Below are 15,532 nucleotides of genomic sequence, written 5' to 3'. Positions count from 1 at the left end.
TTGCTGTACTGTTGCTACATTACCAAATGTCACATTCAAAACTGATGGCAAAGTTTGCAAGAGAGATAAGAGATGACTATCTCCCAAGTTTCTGCTAATGTAAACCTCCTAGCCTAGGAAAAGAGCTAGTTACAGTGTGAGGTACCAATGACCTAGAGTGCTTAGCTGTCCGTTAGCTAATTAATGCACCATGATCTGAAAGCTTTGAAAGATTTAGTTCAGACCATCCTTGGGCTCATTTTTAACTCTACTATCTATTTGCTGGTGAATCCTCAGCTCCAGCCTACAGGGTTGAGTTACAAAAGGATATTTGGAGATGGGGCTTGTATGCCACAGACATAGGCGTTGTTATAAGACAGAGAGCTGTTGTAAGACCGAGAGCATTGCTATAAGACAGGGAGCTGAGGGATAGAAAGCTGCTGTTCCAGAGGGACTTCTGGTGAGGATAATGAGAGCTAAAAATGTGCAAGGGAAATAAATTATGAAAGAAAATTATCATCTGGATTGGATTTGGGCTGCTGCCTCTAAGGCTCATTTGGTGGAAAATCTGGGGAGCTGATTCATTTAACCTCTACCACCCTTGAGATCCAAACTTGAAGCCATTTCAGCAGCCAAAATCGGGATAACAGCTCTCCTTGAGAATCAGCCATCATCACTTTTTATCCCCTGATGTGGAAAGATGCTAAGCAACAGGACACATTGCCCAGCTCCAAGAGATCTCGCTGCATGGTCAATTGTTTTGGACCAAAACAAGGCGAAAAGAAGAGCACTACTGCCCAAGTTCCATGATTAGTTAGCCAGATAAGTTGGACACTCTGTATTTAGCTAGGGATTAGAACAAAATTCCCTGCCTGTAGGATGAAGTGTTYCAGCTAAGAGAAGACCTGTCCCAGATGCTAACTAGGGACTTCCAGCTGTGGGGCAGGGTTTACAGAAACAAAGCGAGGTGCTGCAGTTAAACGTCCAAGCACTCCTGAGTTGCAAAGGAAGCCACGTAGAAGCAGAGCTGGGTACTGCAAATAGAGAGCAAGTACACCAACTAAGGCAGGACATGGAGTATTCCAGATGCAGGGAAATGAAGATGATGCTTCAGATGCTTAGCAAAGAGCCCCAAAATCCTGGGGTGCTCTGGTTCTTCTGGTGAAATGGTAACGATCCAACTTCACCTTTTACATATAGCAACTAAGATACTTTTCAGGTCCTGTGATTCAATTTTTTTAATAATTTAATAAGCAAGAGGCCCTCAATCAAGAGACAAAAGGCCAAGAATGAAATCCTAGATATTTATGTGCATTACCCACTCTTTGTTCAGCTCTGCTGGCTTATTTATTACAAGATGTTAATGAAAACAACTGGTTCACTGACTACACTGGAAAAAGGGACTGGGGCACATGCCAAGATCTCCAACACAAATGTGGACCTTTGCAACTTTTTGCTTGGAGCTGCAGGARCACACAGCAACTCACCTTCAAACTTCTGCTCCTCCACCTTGGAAATAAACTATTAGTTCTTCCTCCACCCACAATTTTTTCTAACTGTCATGAAGGAAAACGGATCCCATCACCACCAGTTGAAGAGATCAACCACCTATACAGCTGTGACTGGAAATCTCCTGGATCTAGTTGCTTGGAAGAGCTGACTTGCTGAGGCAAAGAAGGGGGCAAGGAAACTCAGTTTATAGTGCAACATATTTGTTGCATAAACATAACATAAACATATACCTGTAGACAAATATATTCATAGAGCTTCACTGACCTTTATTTTGTTAAAACTGTCCTTCACTGCTACCACTTCTGCAGCTCAACCAATGGTGGCAAAAGCAGCAGGGCTAGAACAGACAGAGCAGCAGTGATGCCTGTGTTATATTATCATTTGGGCCCTCATAAAATAATTTTAGGTAACAAAGCAGTGAAAATAGCAGTAGCTAGTGCTTTGCTGTTGAGAAGCTTTAGAGAGCAAATGTTCACGGGGAAACAGTCATGGACTCTACTGAGTCAAGCTGGCATTTCATACTAAAGATAATGAACAATGGGATAGCACAGGATTTTCTCTTTTTCTGCTGCTCAGGGTCCAAGAAAATTCAGTCAAAGACAGTGGAATATACCTTTAATTCCTACTGAATTTTTGCAGGCAGAGCCATATATAGCAATAATCAAGACAAGACAAAATAAAAGCAAGGAGCAAGGTCTAGCAACCAAAGATAAACTGTGTTCTTCTTGCTATTGATCACCTTGACTTGGTGCTTTCATTCCTAGTCAAATCTGATCAAAACTTTGGAGAGAGCAACAATCTGAAGATTTCTGAGAAAATAGGCCAAATGCCATGTACCTGAAAAAAAATCTATCTGAAAAGCCATGGACCAGGAGTATTAGTAAAGGAATAAAGTCTAATCAAAATCTGTCTCTCTCCCCCTCACTTACCTCTGTTTCACTGTTCCACAGAGCTAAGCTTTTAGCATCATCTGCTTGTGGAAGGACAAAAGCTCCAGACGCCCTCCCTACTCTTTGCTAATATCACTGTAATTACAAGAACAACCACCAGAGTAGTAAAGGGGTCTCGTATTTTCTTCACCGAATCCTCCTTTTTGTCCAGAATCAAAGGAATATACTTTCAGTGTCTTTCCTTGTGTATCCACGTGCATGGCCCACTGTGACTTGGCCATTATCTGTTTTTTTCTGCCTCACAGGGCAGATATTTCAGGAGGAAGACAGTAAGTGAGAGAATGCCCAAGGTGTTTCAAAACAGGATTTGTGAATATATTGCTGCCAGAAACTAATGAGCATTTTTCCCCAGGCTTTGTCTCAAAAGGACCAAAAACTCATTTGGCTTAACAAGATTTTCCACATGCCTGTCATTGTGGGTACAGCCTATGCAAACCAGAAATGAAAAACATTTTCTTGGTTAGGGGTGGCCACACAAAAGCAAGAAGAGCTTTTACAGAAACCAGGAGATGCAATGAATGAGCTCAGATCTGCACTCAGACTAGCCTCAAATAGTCAAAGGGAGAAAAATCTGAGGTGAACTTTTCAACATGTTTCCTTGATGTCTGCTGGCAGTTCAAGTGCATGAATTCAATTTCCTGGTGTATGTAGGGGTGTGTATGTACCTGCTGATTATTTATGTGAACTCTGGCATGTGTGTTCATGCATATATTCAGAACTTCTTCTATCCATTTAGCAATACCAGTAAATCCATTTTCCAGTTGTACTTACAGCATTCTGCAGCCAGGACACTTGGGGCACTGTAGAACAACAATAGAAGCAATTCAGAGCACAATAAAAACGAAGTATTAAAATGATCTTATAATTCAAACAAATAAAACATGCTGAGTTCCTGAGAGGTAGAGCAAAGGAGTTGTCAGAAAGGAAGGAATATGTGGCTAAAATGATTTTGTTTCAAAGCACACCTTTAGAAAAGTATATTTCAGATAGTTTAATACTGCAGTTACATTGGGGTGAGTTCCTTGAGCTGGAGCCATTTCTGACAAAGACTAGCTCTAAAAGCTGAGCTGCGTCTGGGTGCTGATACCAGTCAAACTAAGCTCTAAAGAAGCAAGTCCAGAATACTGCAAGGATCTGTGTCATGAAGGGCTTCAAACCGGCAGTATCAGCATGTGACAGTCAATGTGCCCCAGAGGAGGCAGCCGTTGCACTGAATGCAAGGTATGAGAAATTTGATCAGTGCTGTTTTCACGTACTAATGGGGATTGAGTAAGTGAACGGCTAACTGATGTAGGAACCACATGAAGGTACTTGTGACCCTAAAGATGAGTGTTGCTCTAACAAATAGCAACCTCCCTGCCTGTGCCAAAAAGGGCTGCGGATCATGGCAGGTACAACACCAAAGACCCCCCTTTTATTACATTTGACCCTTGACTTCCCATAGATTATCCCAAAGAAACCCAGGTCAGCTCACTGGGAATGCCAGCTCTCCAGCTTGCCTGCTATGCAGTGGAGGGAGTCTCCAGCGAATGCTGTCCAAGCTGTTGATCCTCATATGCTCTGAGCCCAGCATTGAGACAGAGATAGAAAGGTAGCAAGAGCCTCACAGGCGAGAGCCTCAGTATTTGTTGAGAGCCTTCTCCAACGCTAGTGCTACATAAAGGAAGCTGCAGCTTGGATCTAGCTCCAAGGCTGCTGAAAGCTAAATAAACCTACATTTATTTGTTGTGCAGCAAGCAGAGATCTAACCCAGCCTCCCACTGGATGCTGTCAGGTGCCTTCCCCATGTAAACTGGGGAGTTCCTGCTCAGATGCGGAACGTTAGAGCTGCCTTTGAGTGCCTGACATTGATCTCAATGGGATGCAATTGCTGGAGCTTGGTTTTCCCTGAACCGAATGAAAGACTGAAGCAAATTCATGCATGGTGGAGCTGAGTTTGGTGTAGCAAGAGGAAGGCTGAACACTGCCCTCTGCCTTTTCAGCTCTATGCAATAGGCATTTTTCACTCCCAAAACAGGCTCCAGTACTGTCTGCAGCAGTACTACATGAAAAATGACAGGACACCCCCAAGAAGGAACTCTGGGTCAGGGCTGAGCACTGCTGGTGCTGTGCACAGAGAACTAGAAATATTGTGGGAGGGAAGGTGGAGGTATCCAGGTAAGCACCAACATGACACTGGAGCAGAGCAGTTCTGTATCAGCGTGCTCTGTGACATACCAGGGGGCTGTGGATTGTGGTGGCTGTCCTGCAAGTTTCCCAGGGCGTTCACAGCAAAGCAACCCACAGCAACCTGTCAGGCTGTCTTGACAACAGCGTGTCAGAGTCCCGCAGTGTGTGACAGCTCATGTCAAAAACAAGCCCAATGTTTTAATATAATCCCACTGACATAATCATAATCATAATCATGAATTTCACATGCTAATTCAATCATGAACGCAACAGTCACATTTTCCCTCTAATTTAAAGAACATCTGATGGTCTTGGGCCAAACTTAACCATCTTTAAATTAATATAACCAGGCTGGGAAAGAGCTTTCAGTGCATAAATAGAATGACTTGTTTGCTTTATCAGAATAGCATGGAATACAAATTAGTTATGAATATTTGTACAGCATTAGACAATGACTCAATGCTTGGGTAAAAGTCTGCTTAGAGTATCCACCCAAGAAAAGGAGACAAAAGCAACTATTCTGCCATCTTTGCATTCCCTCCAGCAGCTATCCTGGTGTGATGAGCAGGAAGCAGGTCTGGCTGGCAGTGACTGTAGTGGAATTTTTTCTCTCCCACAAACACCCTACACCAAAAGGCCTAATTGTGACACAGATGTTGTTACTGTCGCATGAAGGGAGGACAAGGGGTAATCAACGTTTGCCTGCCAGAGCCCTCCTAAAAGGGTTTTCACTGAGTCAGGTTCACAGAGTTGATCAAAATAGACAATTTATTAAAGCGACAGATCAACAGGTTCAGGATTGCCRGTGATAAATGCACTTACTGCAACAAATTCTACTTTTTCTGAGCTCAAACTGATAATTAAGCGCTTTCAACAATGGTATTTTTCCCAGGGTAACATCCGACGTTGTCGGAGGCGCAAACCTTACCAAAAAGGCGTCCCTGTTTTGGGGAGGAAAGAGGTTCAGGCCCGTCGACCTGTCCATAGGTTGATGTTCTCGTCCTCGAAATGGAGGATCGTTTATGAACTGAATTTATACTCTTGGTGAGGTGGGGCTGAGTCAAACACTGTGGGATGTTTGGTCCTTGTCGAGCTCAGCAGAGGGTGTCAATGGCTGCTGGCCTTTTTTTTCTTTTGCCCCTATCAACAACACCAGGCTGCAAGACTCCCGCCTCGCCCCAGGTGTCATTTTGGGTAGAGCAATGTCAAGTGGTGAGACCTCCGCCTCACCCTGGGCGTTGTCTCACCCCTCACCGGCATGGGCATCAGACCACAAATCACCCTTTGTATCCACTGTTTACCCCACGGCAGGGAGGATCACAGATAATCACAGACCATTATCCCACAGATGTGCAGGGTGCTGTGTATCTCTTGTATAGTGGTCAGAACTGGTACTCCCAAGGAAGTCACTGGCAGCTGAGAGCACTGCACAGCTATTAGGATGAGACCTGAAGACAGTACTGAGTCAGGAATCAGAATATGTTGAAATTTTTAGTATGAGAGTCTGGTCATTACAGCCTGTGCTTTAGCTGGAAAAGCTCCTGTGGCAAGAACAATAGACTCAGGCATAACCCGAAAATCCAAGCTGCCCCACCCTAGTCTCAATTTATTAGGCAGGGCCATGCAAGAACAGCTACAGCAGCTCTGTTCTTACAAGGTTAAATGCTTGAAATGAYCTAATACATCAAAGGAAGTGAAATATCAGGATAAATTGGGCCAATTAGTGTAATTAACCCCCAAAGGAGGACTGAAACCCACCTATCCAGAATCCCTTAAGTGCTGCTTTTCTCTCCAAAGACCTCCCATTATGCTGTCTCATGTATTATTAGTGACATTAGACCTTCTCTCCTTGTTAGAGTTCCTGCACATCACACACTGACATTGTCCTTTCCTCCTAGCTTTCCTAARTGATAACATTTTTGACATCAACCTATGAGCAAGAAGAAGCAGAAGCAGTAAAGCAGCAAGCTATTCCAGGATGAAAACACACAGATCCAACCAGTTAGTGATCTGAGAGTTTAGCAAACTGGTAATGTCTCCTGTAGGTTTCTGCTGCAGATGGAAGGAAAAATGGTACATGCAGGACAGAGAGTCTCTAGCAGTGCACAGCACCTGGTGAGAAAGCGATGGAGAGTGTTTAGGAACTTCCAAAGTTTGTTTCATTCTTTTAGGGCTTACTTACATTTTTGGGGAGTATTTGAATTAAACAGCCTCCTGGGGCTTCCTTGATCAGCTTGAAAAACTCCTCTCTTCTGTGAAACACTTCACTTGGGCATACAGACATGAAGAAGGGTAGAAAATGTGCAGCCTGGTAGCAAAGGTGCAGGCTTGATAAGGCTGCTCTTCTGGGAAGCGGTTGGAAGATATTGATTGCTTAGGTCTCACTGTGGACACTTCTGCCTTTCTCTTCTTTCTTTCTCCCTCTCTTTTACGTTCTTTTCTGAAAACGAACCTAAGGATAATACTCAGCAATAACACAAATAGCACAAAATGACAGATACCTAGAAAATAATAGAGCAAAATTTTTCTGGGACCAGTCCAGGAGTCCATAACAGTGTTGGAAGTCACTGCAGACCTAGCTGCTTCATTGCTCAAATTTGTTGGTGTCAGTTTTTGACTATATTCTTCCTTGGTGTCAGCACTATATCTATATATCAGTGCAACATCTAAATGAACAAACAAAGCATTACGGGCTTCCCAAACTTATGAGGTTGTAATTCAGTTTTGACTCAGTCTTTCCTCAAACTCCTTCGGGAGAAGAGCTGAATCATGATTAAGTAAGGAGTATGTGAATAGGAAATGGCTAAATATGAAATAATAAGTATGAAATGCTTCTCTTAGAACTTCATTCAGTCTCCATCCATTATCCTCCACTTATGTACAAACAGATGAAAAGATGGGTACAAATGTGTTCAAAGCTGGACAAAGTAAAATTGATGGAGACTACAGATGCCAGAGCAAATGAGATCTCTGAGGGGTCAGAAGAAAACTCACTGACATATCCACTCAATACTCATTCAAGTGTGTTCAGGGAACTTTGCTGAGGGGGAAAGTAGAACAAAGCTCAACTGAGTAGTATTTTTCTGGATCCAGAAGGTCTAGGTCAGAAGAGACATCTCTCATATCATCAAAAACTGGCCAAGTGATGCAGTATATTATAATGACATCTTCCAGAACTAGTGTTTTGTAGCACTGTGGTTTAATGATGCTTATCTCTCATAATTGCACTAGTGATGCAGTATTAAGTTAACACCTCTATAGCTAGCTTAGTAGCATGGCTATCCCTATAAAAGCACACTCATACAGACAAAAACTTCTGTACATTTACAGCAGAATAAACTGTTTCTGTGTATTCCATGGTGGTACTGCTGATTTATGTTGATATCATCATATATGTTATGTTCATTTCATTTGGAAAGACCACTAGAGTCAGCATCACTCATCTCCTCCCCAGGTATGCATAAAAGTTACAGAACAAGCATGACTTTCACAATGAAGGTTAAGAAAACAATGCCCTCTGCATTATTATTCTAAACAATGCCTAAGATGCCTCCCCTCATGGTATTGAGACATATTGATATATCCAATTATAATAATGTCTTACATTTCTGTGGCATCTTTCATCCCAAAGGAGCTAGTGAGGGAACCAGTTTAGAGTTTTAGGTGGAACTCCTTCACTGCCCATAAGCTTATTAATTAAAGACACTTCCAAAACCAGCTCTTGAAGCCTTGCTCTGCCTGCCATTGCTGTGGAGTCTTTTCCTGGAGACTACATAGCTCAGTCTGAAGCTCTGGACCTGCAGCTGACTGGACTCAAAAAAGAACTGCTGAACAGGACCAGTGTCCTGGACTGGGATGGAGAGGTGTTCACATTACTCCCAAAATTGACCTTCTGAGACGGCTAGGCCCCAACATTTTCCTAGCAACAGACTCACTACTGAAGATAAAAAGGTGATTCAAAACACCAAGCCATACTCAAGGATCCCTTCACCCAACAACTTTGCAAAACAGCTTTATGACAGCTATCAGGGCAACAACATCACCAGCTGACCACTTACCAAACACCTCGAAGTGATACTGTGAAAGACTGTAAAAGAAAAGCCACAGTCTGCCAGTGAAAGACCAGTCTTGCTGCTTGAGGTATATCATGAAGTATAAGGGGGGTCATAAATCTCAAAACAATGGATAAATGGCCTGACCTATCAAATATGAAATTGGAAGAAGCATATTCAGAGACCCAGTATAAGAGAGAATCTAGCCTTGGAAGGAGGTAGGTATAAACTGTGCATTTTCATCATGTTTCATTCTCAGACTATGCTGTGTATATCTAACAGGGAAAGGAAAATCTTCCATGCAGGATCTGACTCTCCTCTGCCTCCATTTTTGGTAATAGTTGTCATGGCAGTGAAAGCAGAACATCTTTTAAGTGAATTTGATATCTGACTCTGGAAATAAGGGAATTTGAGCCATTAGTAAATCTTTTCACCTCAGAACCTAGACAAACAGGATCAAATTGCTATCTGGTGTAATCTAATTGAATTCCATGGATTTACAACCAGACACAAATTTAGCCAATAAAAAGAAGAGTATAAATGTTTTATTCTGACATTTGTGACATCATAAAGTTAAAATAGCTGTGCAATGAAGGGGAGATTTTCTCAGCACATTAGTCTAATTTAAGTCTCATTTATAATAGAAAGTAATTAAATACATTCTGTGAAATTGGAGAGAGCAGAAGAAAATGCTGAAGTATGTCACTTCATTCTTGGGACAGAGATGTTCTTTGCTGTTTCCTGCTGTTTCTCTTTCACTTTGCAAGCAGGAGTTCCCATTTATGTTAAGCTATCAGCTGTCAACCTAAAGCCCACTGGAAGATGCATGTCATCTCCAGAAGGATCTTAATAACCAACACCAATGGAGAGACATTTCACACTTGACATTTCATATGTCAGAGCAAGAAATAACTTCAAATTATTTCCATGACCATTAACAAGTATTTGTGGAAAGAGGCTAACACTGGGAAGATAATACTTATGGAAGACACGAGTTAGGGAGAACTCACTGGCTTCAGCAGGAAAGAGCATAGTTCAGTGAACTCAGGGGGAACACTCATCTTACCATTGATTTACTACACCAATTTCATCAGGCCAAATAACACTTCCTTGTAATGAACAGCACAGTGCTACTAATGCTATCCCAAAGCTCTGGGGTGCCACCGCCAAGCCCTCCTTTAACAAGGAGCTGGAACCACATCACAGAGGGCAGAGTGTCTGCAGGGGGGGGATAAGACCCAGAGAAGTGTTTGTATTGCACAGAAAAGTTAAGAGAACATCTGTCAGTCTCCATAGGATCCTGCCCCTATAACAGTGTCAGGGAGACACTCTTCCTCCATTTCTCTAAGCTTTGGGAAGCTGATGAAGATGTGCCAGCTTAAGAGTAAGGCCATACAGCATGTACAAACCAAATAGGGAAATGTGGTAGCACTCACCCAAGCATTGCCCACGCCCTTTTGCAATGTGCTCCCGCTGCATTGTGTCTGGCAATGTTCCTCTCTCCCCTTATTCTAGCCTCTATCACCTTCCTCCACTTCTCGGATAAAAGGGAGACTGAGATGATAGTGGGGAAAATGGAGAAATAGGATGCCTGAATCAGAAGCAGGAAGCAGAAACTGAGGTAAGTATGGGTGTCTTGCAGCCTGTTCTCAGCTGCGGAGGCAAACAAATAAGGAATGGTGTGCATTTAAGCAGTGTGTATACGGAAAGGTGTGCATATAAGCAGTGTATCTAAGGAAAGGCATGCCTGAGAGACTCTTTCTCCTAAAGCCATCTGGCAGAAGCTCCCAGCAGCTCTCCCCACAGCATGGCAGTCCTGCAGCTTTCCCTGCAGCATGGCACTGCAACCTGCTCTGGGTCAGGCACAGCAGTGAAGCAGCTGCTCTAGCTCAGGAACTTGTACTGCAGTCTCAGGCAGCTGCTCTGAATTTTGGGACCACTGACTTTGGTACTCAGTACTACAGATGGTAGCAGGGAGAGGAGCAGAGCACTGGCCCAGCTTGAGTCCTCTCCCAGAGTGGGTTTATTCCTTGCATGAGTTCTTTGCATTTAGGTTTGTTTGCACATGGAAACCAGCAGCGCTGAGCAGAGTGTCAGTGTACTTAAGAGTTTTGCTCTGGTTTTAGCTAAAATCAGCAAGTAGGTCCTGCCTGACAAAGATTTCCCTTTAATTAAGAAGAAGCTCTTCTGGTTGAGAATGGAAGAAGGGAGTCCACTCTGATGCCTTGCAGCTGCAGGCTTGGGGTAGTTTTGGTTTTGGAGATAGGGTTGCTGAGATTTTTTTCAGACCTTATTCTTCTCTCACAACTCTTGCCAGTATAACTACTCCAAGGACACGGTGTCTGCTCATACAGCTTTCTCCTCAGTGCCCCTGCAGCACTGCAACGTTGGGGCAGGCCTTTCAAAGTAGGAGCTCCAGAACTCTGGGCACATATCCTGGAGCATTTATTCTTCCTCAGCTTGTGCCCATGGATGTCACTACACAGGGACACCTTCCAGCAGCCCATGGGATTTTAGGGCTTGGTGTCAAACTAGGAAATTCACTCCTACCGGCTCAAGATTCATCTGGATTTTGCAAGCCAGCAGCCATTTTCAAACTGCTGTCAGCTGCTGTCATTGCAGAGCCAACAGTTGTTGAGACACAGAGGCTGCTGCACCTGTATTTGTGATTATGCATGAGGGCGACTTTGGGAAGGAAGTCTCTACAGTAGTGAGTAAACCTTCCTTTGGGAAGGAAACCTCCATAGGCATGGCGAAGAATGATTGTTGATCAGTGCAGCAGTGTTTCAGTCTTGGGAAGAGCACTTGCTGGTAGGAGAGGACAGAGCTGCAGACTTGGGATGGTTCAGCAGCAGTGATAGCCTTTCTGGCTGACAAAGTCAATTTCTCTAGAAATCTTCATGGAGTTTAACCCAGAACAGCAGCGGCACCTGGTCAGCATGAGAGCTCCCCTGGCCATGGAGAGGCATGTGGCCATCATTGTGCTGCAAGTTCACCTCTCCCAGCTCCTACTAGTCAGTCAGTAACTCGTGTGATGGTAGTGGAGCAGCTACTGGCTGTCCGGGAAGCATGTACTGCTAAGGCAATGATGCTGACAGGCCAGGGCAGGCAGCTGGGTAATGCACAGGTTTCTGACAAGTTGATATGGTTAAGTGTTCTGATTGCAGTAGGCTTGCTGAGAAGGCTCAGCTGATTTCTCCCTTCCCCTCTCACACACACAGCAGCTCTAAGAATTCACCCAAGAAATAAATCAGGTGCCCGGTTCATCTCTGGAGAAGGTCTGCCAATATTTATATGGTTGACCAGCAGGGAACTTGGATGCCAGGACATTTAAGAAGCCAGACCTATTTTCTCTAATGAGAAATGTAGCACTCTCTCCAGGAACACTTTGACAGCAAAGGTGTCATCACTTTTTTTGTTCTAAGAAAATGATCTTCCCATCAGCTTCCCCAGCTCATGAAGCATTTTCCTGGACTCTTGCATAAGATCTGTTCCATCCTACTCTGAGTAATGTAGAATATATATGAAGTATATATTTGGAAGGTTGACAAAAAGACGACAAAGCTGGAGGCTACTGAGCAATATATGCTCATGAAAAATGTGAACCTACTGTATTTTTTTGCCCCATAGCAAACCCTACCCCTGAGCTTCACTGACAGGTAGAAGGGAGGAGTGCAGAGTCTTTCAACATGCTCAGGTCAGCAAACAGCAAATCATGGCTAAGAGAAGAGGATGGCTTTGTGTTCCTTCTTTAAAGCTAGGTGCTGAACATGTTGAAATGCAACATTATTATGCAGCCTTTCAAGATTTCAGTGATTTTATTGAGAGGGCATTTTGTTATGTTTATTAGATTTGTCAAAAAGGCGTTTTACGATGTTTATGAGATAACATATAAATTTATGAAACTTTAACACTTTTGTCAAAAATAACCTTTACTGAAAATCAAATACTGCAAGCAGTAAAACCTCCCATCAGGCAAATCCAGGCAAAATTTTCCATCGAATAAGTCACAGACCCACCCACAGAACAATCTGTGAAATGTTGTCAATAAAATCTGTACCATAAAACAGTCATAGCTGTTGGAACAACAGGAACAGCTGCTGGGTGCACACAATAAGGCTGCAAAGCCCCCAGGTGGGTATAGATGTGGTGATTCTGTCTGACGTCCTTGCCTGAACACAAAGATGAGAGTTCCAGGGAATTTGCTGGTTTGTTGCCCTAGCTTTTGCAATAGGAAGGACAGGGCTTCTGGTTTGTGTTTCAGCAAGTGTACTGTTGTCCTCAATAAGCGCTTGTCCCTCTGGGCTCCAGAGCATGACTGGGCTAGGGCTGGCATCCTGTGCAGGAACAATGCACCAGCACATCCTTCATCAATGCTCTGCTTCTGTCTCTACTCCAAAAGCCCCTTCTGCATTGCTTTTTATTTTCTGCTGAAAATGAAATTTTCTGTTTTCCCCAATTCCCAAGAAAAAAATACCTTGTATTTCTGCTCAGAGAGCTCCCCTCTTCTCTTTTTTTCCTTTGTTCATCCTCTGCAATACCATCAAGAGGGTGTAAAACACCTCATCTCTTGCCTTTACTCTCTGACTTATGGGGCTAGTCTGGCACTCTGCAACTGATACTCTCTCCCTCCTTGGGGACTGTGATGTGACAGCATCAAAGGATGAGGAACTAAGTCATTACTGTATCAGTTGTCATCTCTGTAGCAGCCATGAAAATATTTCCAAAATGATAATTCTGGAATGCCATTCCCAAGTCTCTTCCCAGGGCTGGGGAAAGGCTTGTTGACAATAAAATGCTTCCCACCTTGCTTCCCATTTTCAAAGAAGTCCTAAACAGTTGCAATGGTAGAGGGGGCAGGAGGGTTTGGGAGGTTAGGCAGGAGAAATCTGTGGAGTAAAGAGCTAGAAGGAGAGCAGGGAGTGGGAGGGACTGTAATCATTCACCTATCTCCTGCTTGTATATTCAGGAAGGCTGTCCTTACATTGCAGGAATTCATCCTGGTGTGAGGCCCTGAAGGGCAGAGAAGGGGCCTGCTTGAAAGGCAGAGGACAAACTAGGGAGATGTGGGGACATCACTCAGCAGAGTCGTCTTCTCGCAGGTGCAGCAGGACTGGAAGGAGAGCGCTGCCTGACCAGCAACCTTCCTGGACCTTCTTTGGCTTGCACTGTTTGTGAGAAGCTGCAGCACTACTTTTGCTTTCTGCTTTATTTCACCAGGAAAAACAATCAAAGCACACTACCAAACAGAGTCCTGCAATAACCTTATTGGACCCAAACTCTAACAGTGCTAAGAGTTTGACTGTGGCCAGCCAAGCGGTATTTAATCTCCTTCCTTTTTTGCAAAACTTGCTTTGAGAAATGCACCTCTTAAAATGCCACGGGAGCTGAAAACTGATAGTGTCTATCAAACAGCAAAGTGCTTTGTTTATTTTCCAAACTCTCCCTAGCTAAAGTATCGGGAGACTTGGATGTCTCACTTGAGGCATTTTATCTATTTGTAAGTGCTGCACTGTCATTAGTTTGACTGGAGTGGAGGCAGGTGCTGCGGTGCTTGACTTGGATGGTGTGAGAATGCAAAAGGCTGGGAGAGTAGGGATGGTAAGTGATGGTGTGCAATTACTATGCAATTTTCAAGGGAATAATCACCACCAAATGAAAATTCCCTGGCGTGGATGCTGTTTTCAGCAAATATAGTATCAAAATGGGAGTTACAAGCCAAACAAACTGAGAAAACTTCCTAACTTCTGTTGGCCTAAAACAACACCAACCAGTGGGCAGGCAGAACACATTCAAGTGCCTTCCTCTCTCTACAACCCCAAGATATAATCTGATACAAAGTCTGCTACCACCTCACTGAGAACCCCATCACAACAGTGGTATAGCATGTTTATACTGTGTTTATGGAGCATCTCTTCATCTGGATCTGCCCTGGCTTCTGCACAGGGAAAAGAACCTGGGTTTCCAGAAAATTTCCTTTCTTATAGCACTGGCTGAGTTAGGAGTAGTCTCCTCTTCGCCACCAGAACAGACCACAATGTGCGCACCAGCTTCTGCACCAAACATCAGACCAAAGGCTTAAAGAATTGGCACTTGGAGCATTGCCAGAGACTTTGTTTATGGCCTTGTTTTTTTTCACCCCAGTTTTGCCAGAGATTCTTTCCTTCACTGTTGCAATGAGCTATATCCCAAGAGGATCCCTCTCCAGTCACTCACTTCAGTATATGCTCATATAGCTTCAAATCACAGTAGCCAAGATCAGGGCAAGTCTGAACAGCCTGTTCTCCCTGGACATATGACAGTCTGTAACCTCTGGATGGCTCCTCACGTATGTAGGGCAATGAGGTTGCAGGGCACAACACAAGCATATGAGGTTTCGGGAGTATATATGCACATGATACTTCTGGGTACACTTAACATTAACTGAACATTAGCTTGACCCTTGATTGGGTGAGAGCCTGCAAGTAAGCAGATGAATCAGCTCTAGCATGAAGCGGGATCGTATGGACATCAGTGAGAGGCCAGACAGAAGGGTTCAAAGGGTTCAAAATATAGATGTGTCCACACAAACCTTAATACACTGTAGCTCATCGAAAAATTTTAATGTAAGCTATTTACAAAGTGAATTATCTAGTCTATGAAAAATGAACAGCTGGCTTGCTGGTTCACTGGGTGAATTCAAAATGCTTTAGTTTTTGGTTTTTTTTAAAAGGATAATACAAAAGCACAAACAGAATAAACCAGCCATTAGCTAGCATTTGGCATGTGGTTGTGAGTAATACAGGAAAGCATGTGAACAGCACATACCTGAGAGCCACAAAACAAGGTATTTGGGAGAAAAAAGGAACAGAACAAATGTTAGAGCTTCTA

Source organism: Apteryx rowi, unplaced genomic scaffold, assembly GCF_003343035.1.
Source record: "Apteryx rowi isolate R43461 unplaced genomic scaffold, aptRow1 scaffold_160, whole genome shotgun sequence".
Lineage (NCBI taxonomy): Eukaryota > Metazoa > Chordata > Aves > Apterygiformes > Apterygidae > Apteryx > Apteryx rowi.
Note: the sequence above shows the minus strand (reverse complement) of the source record.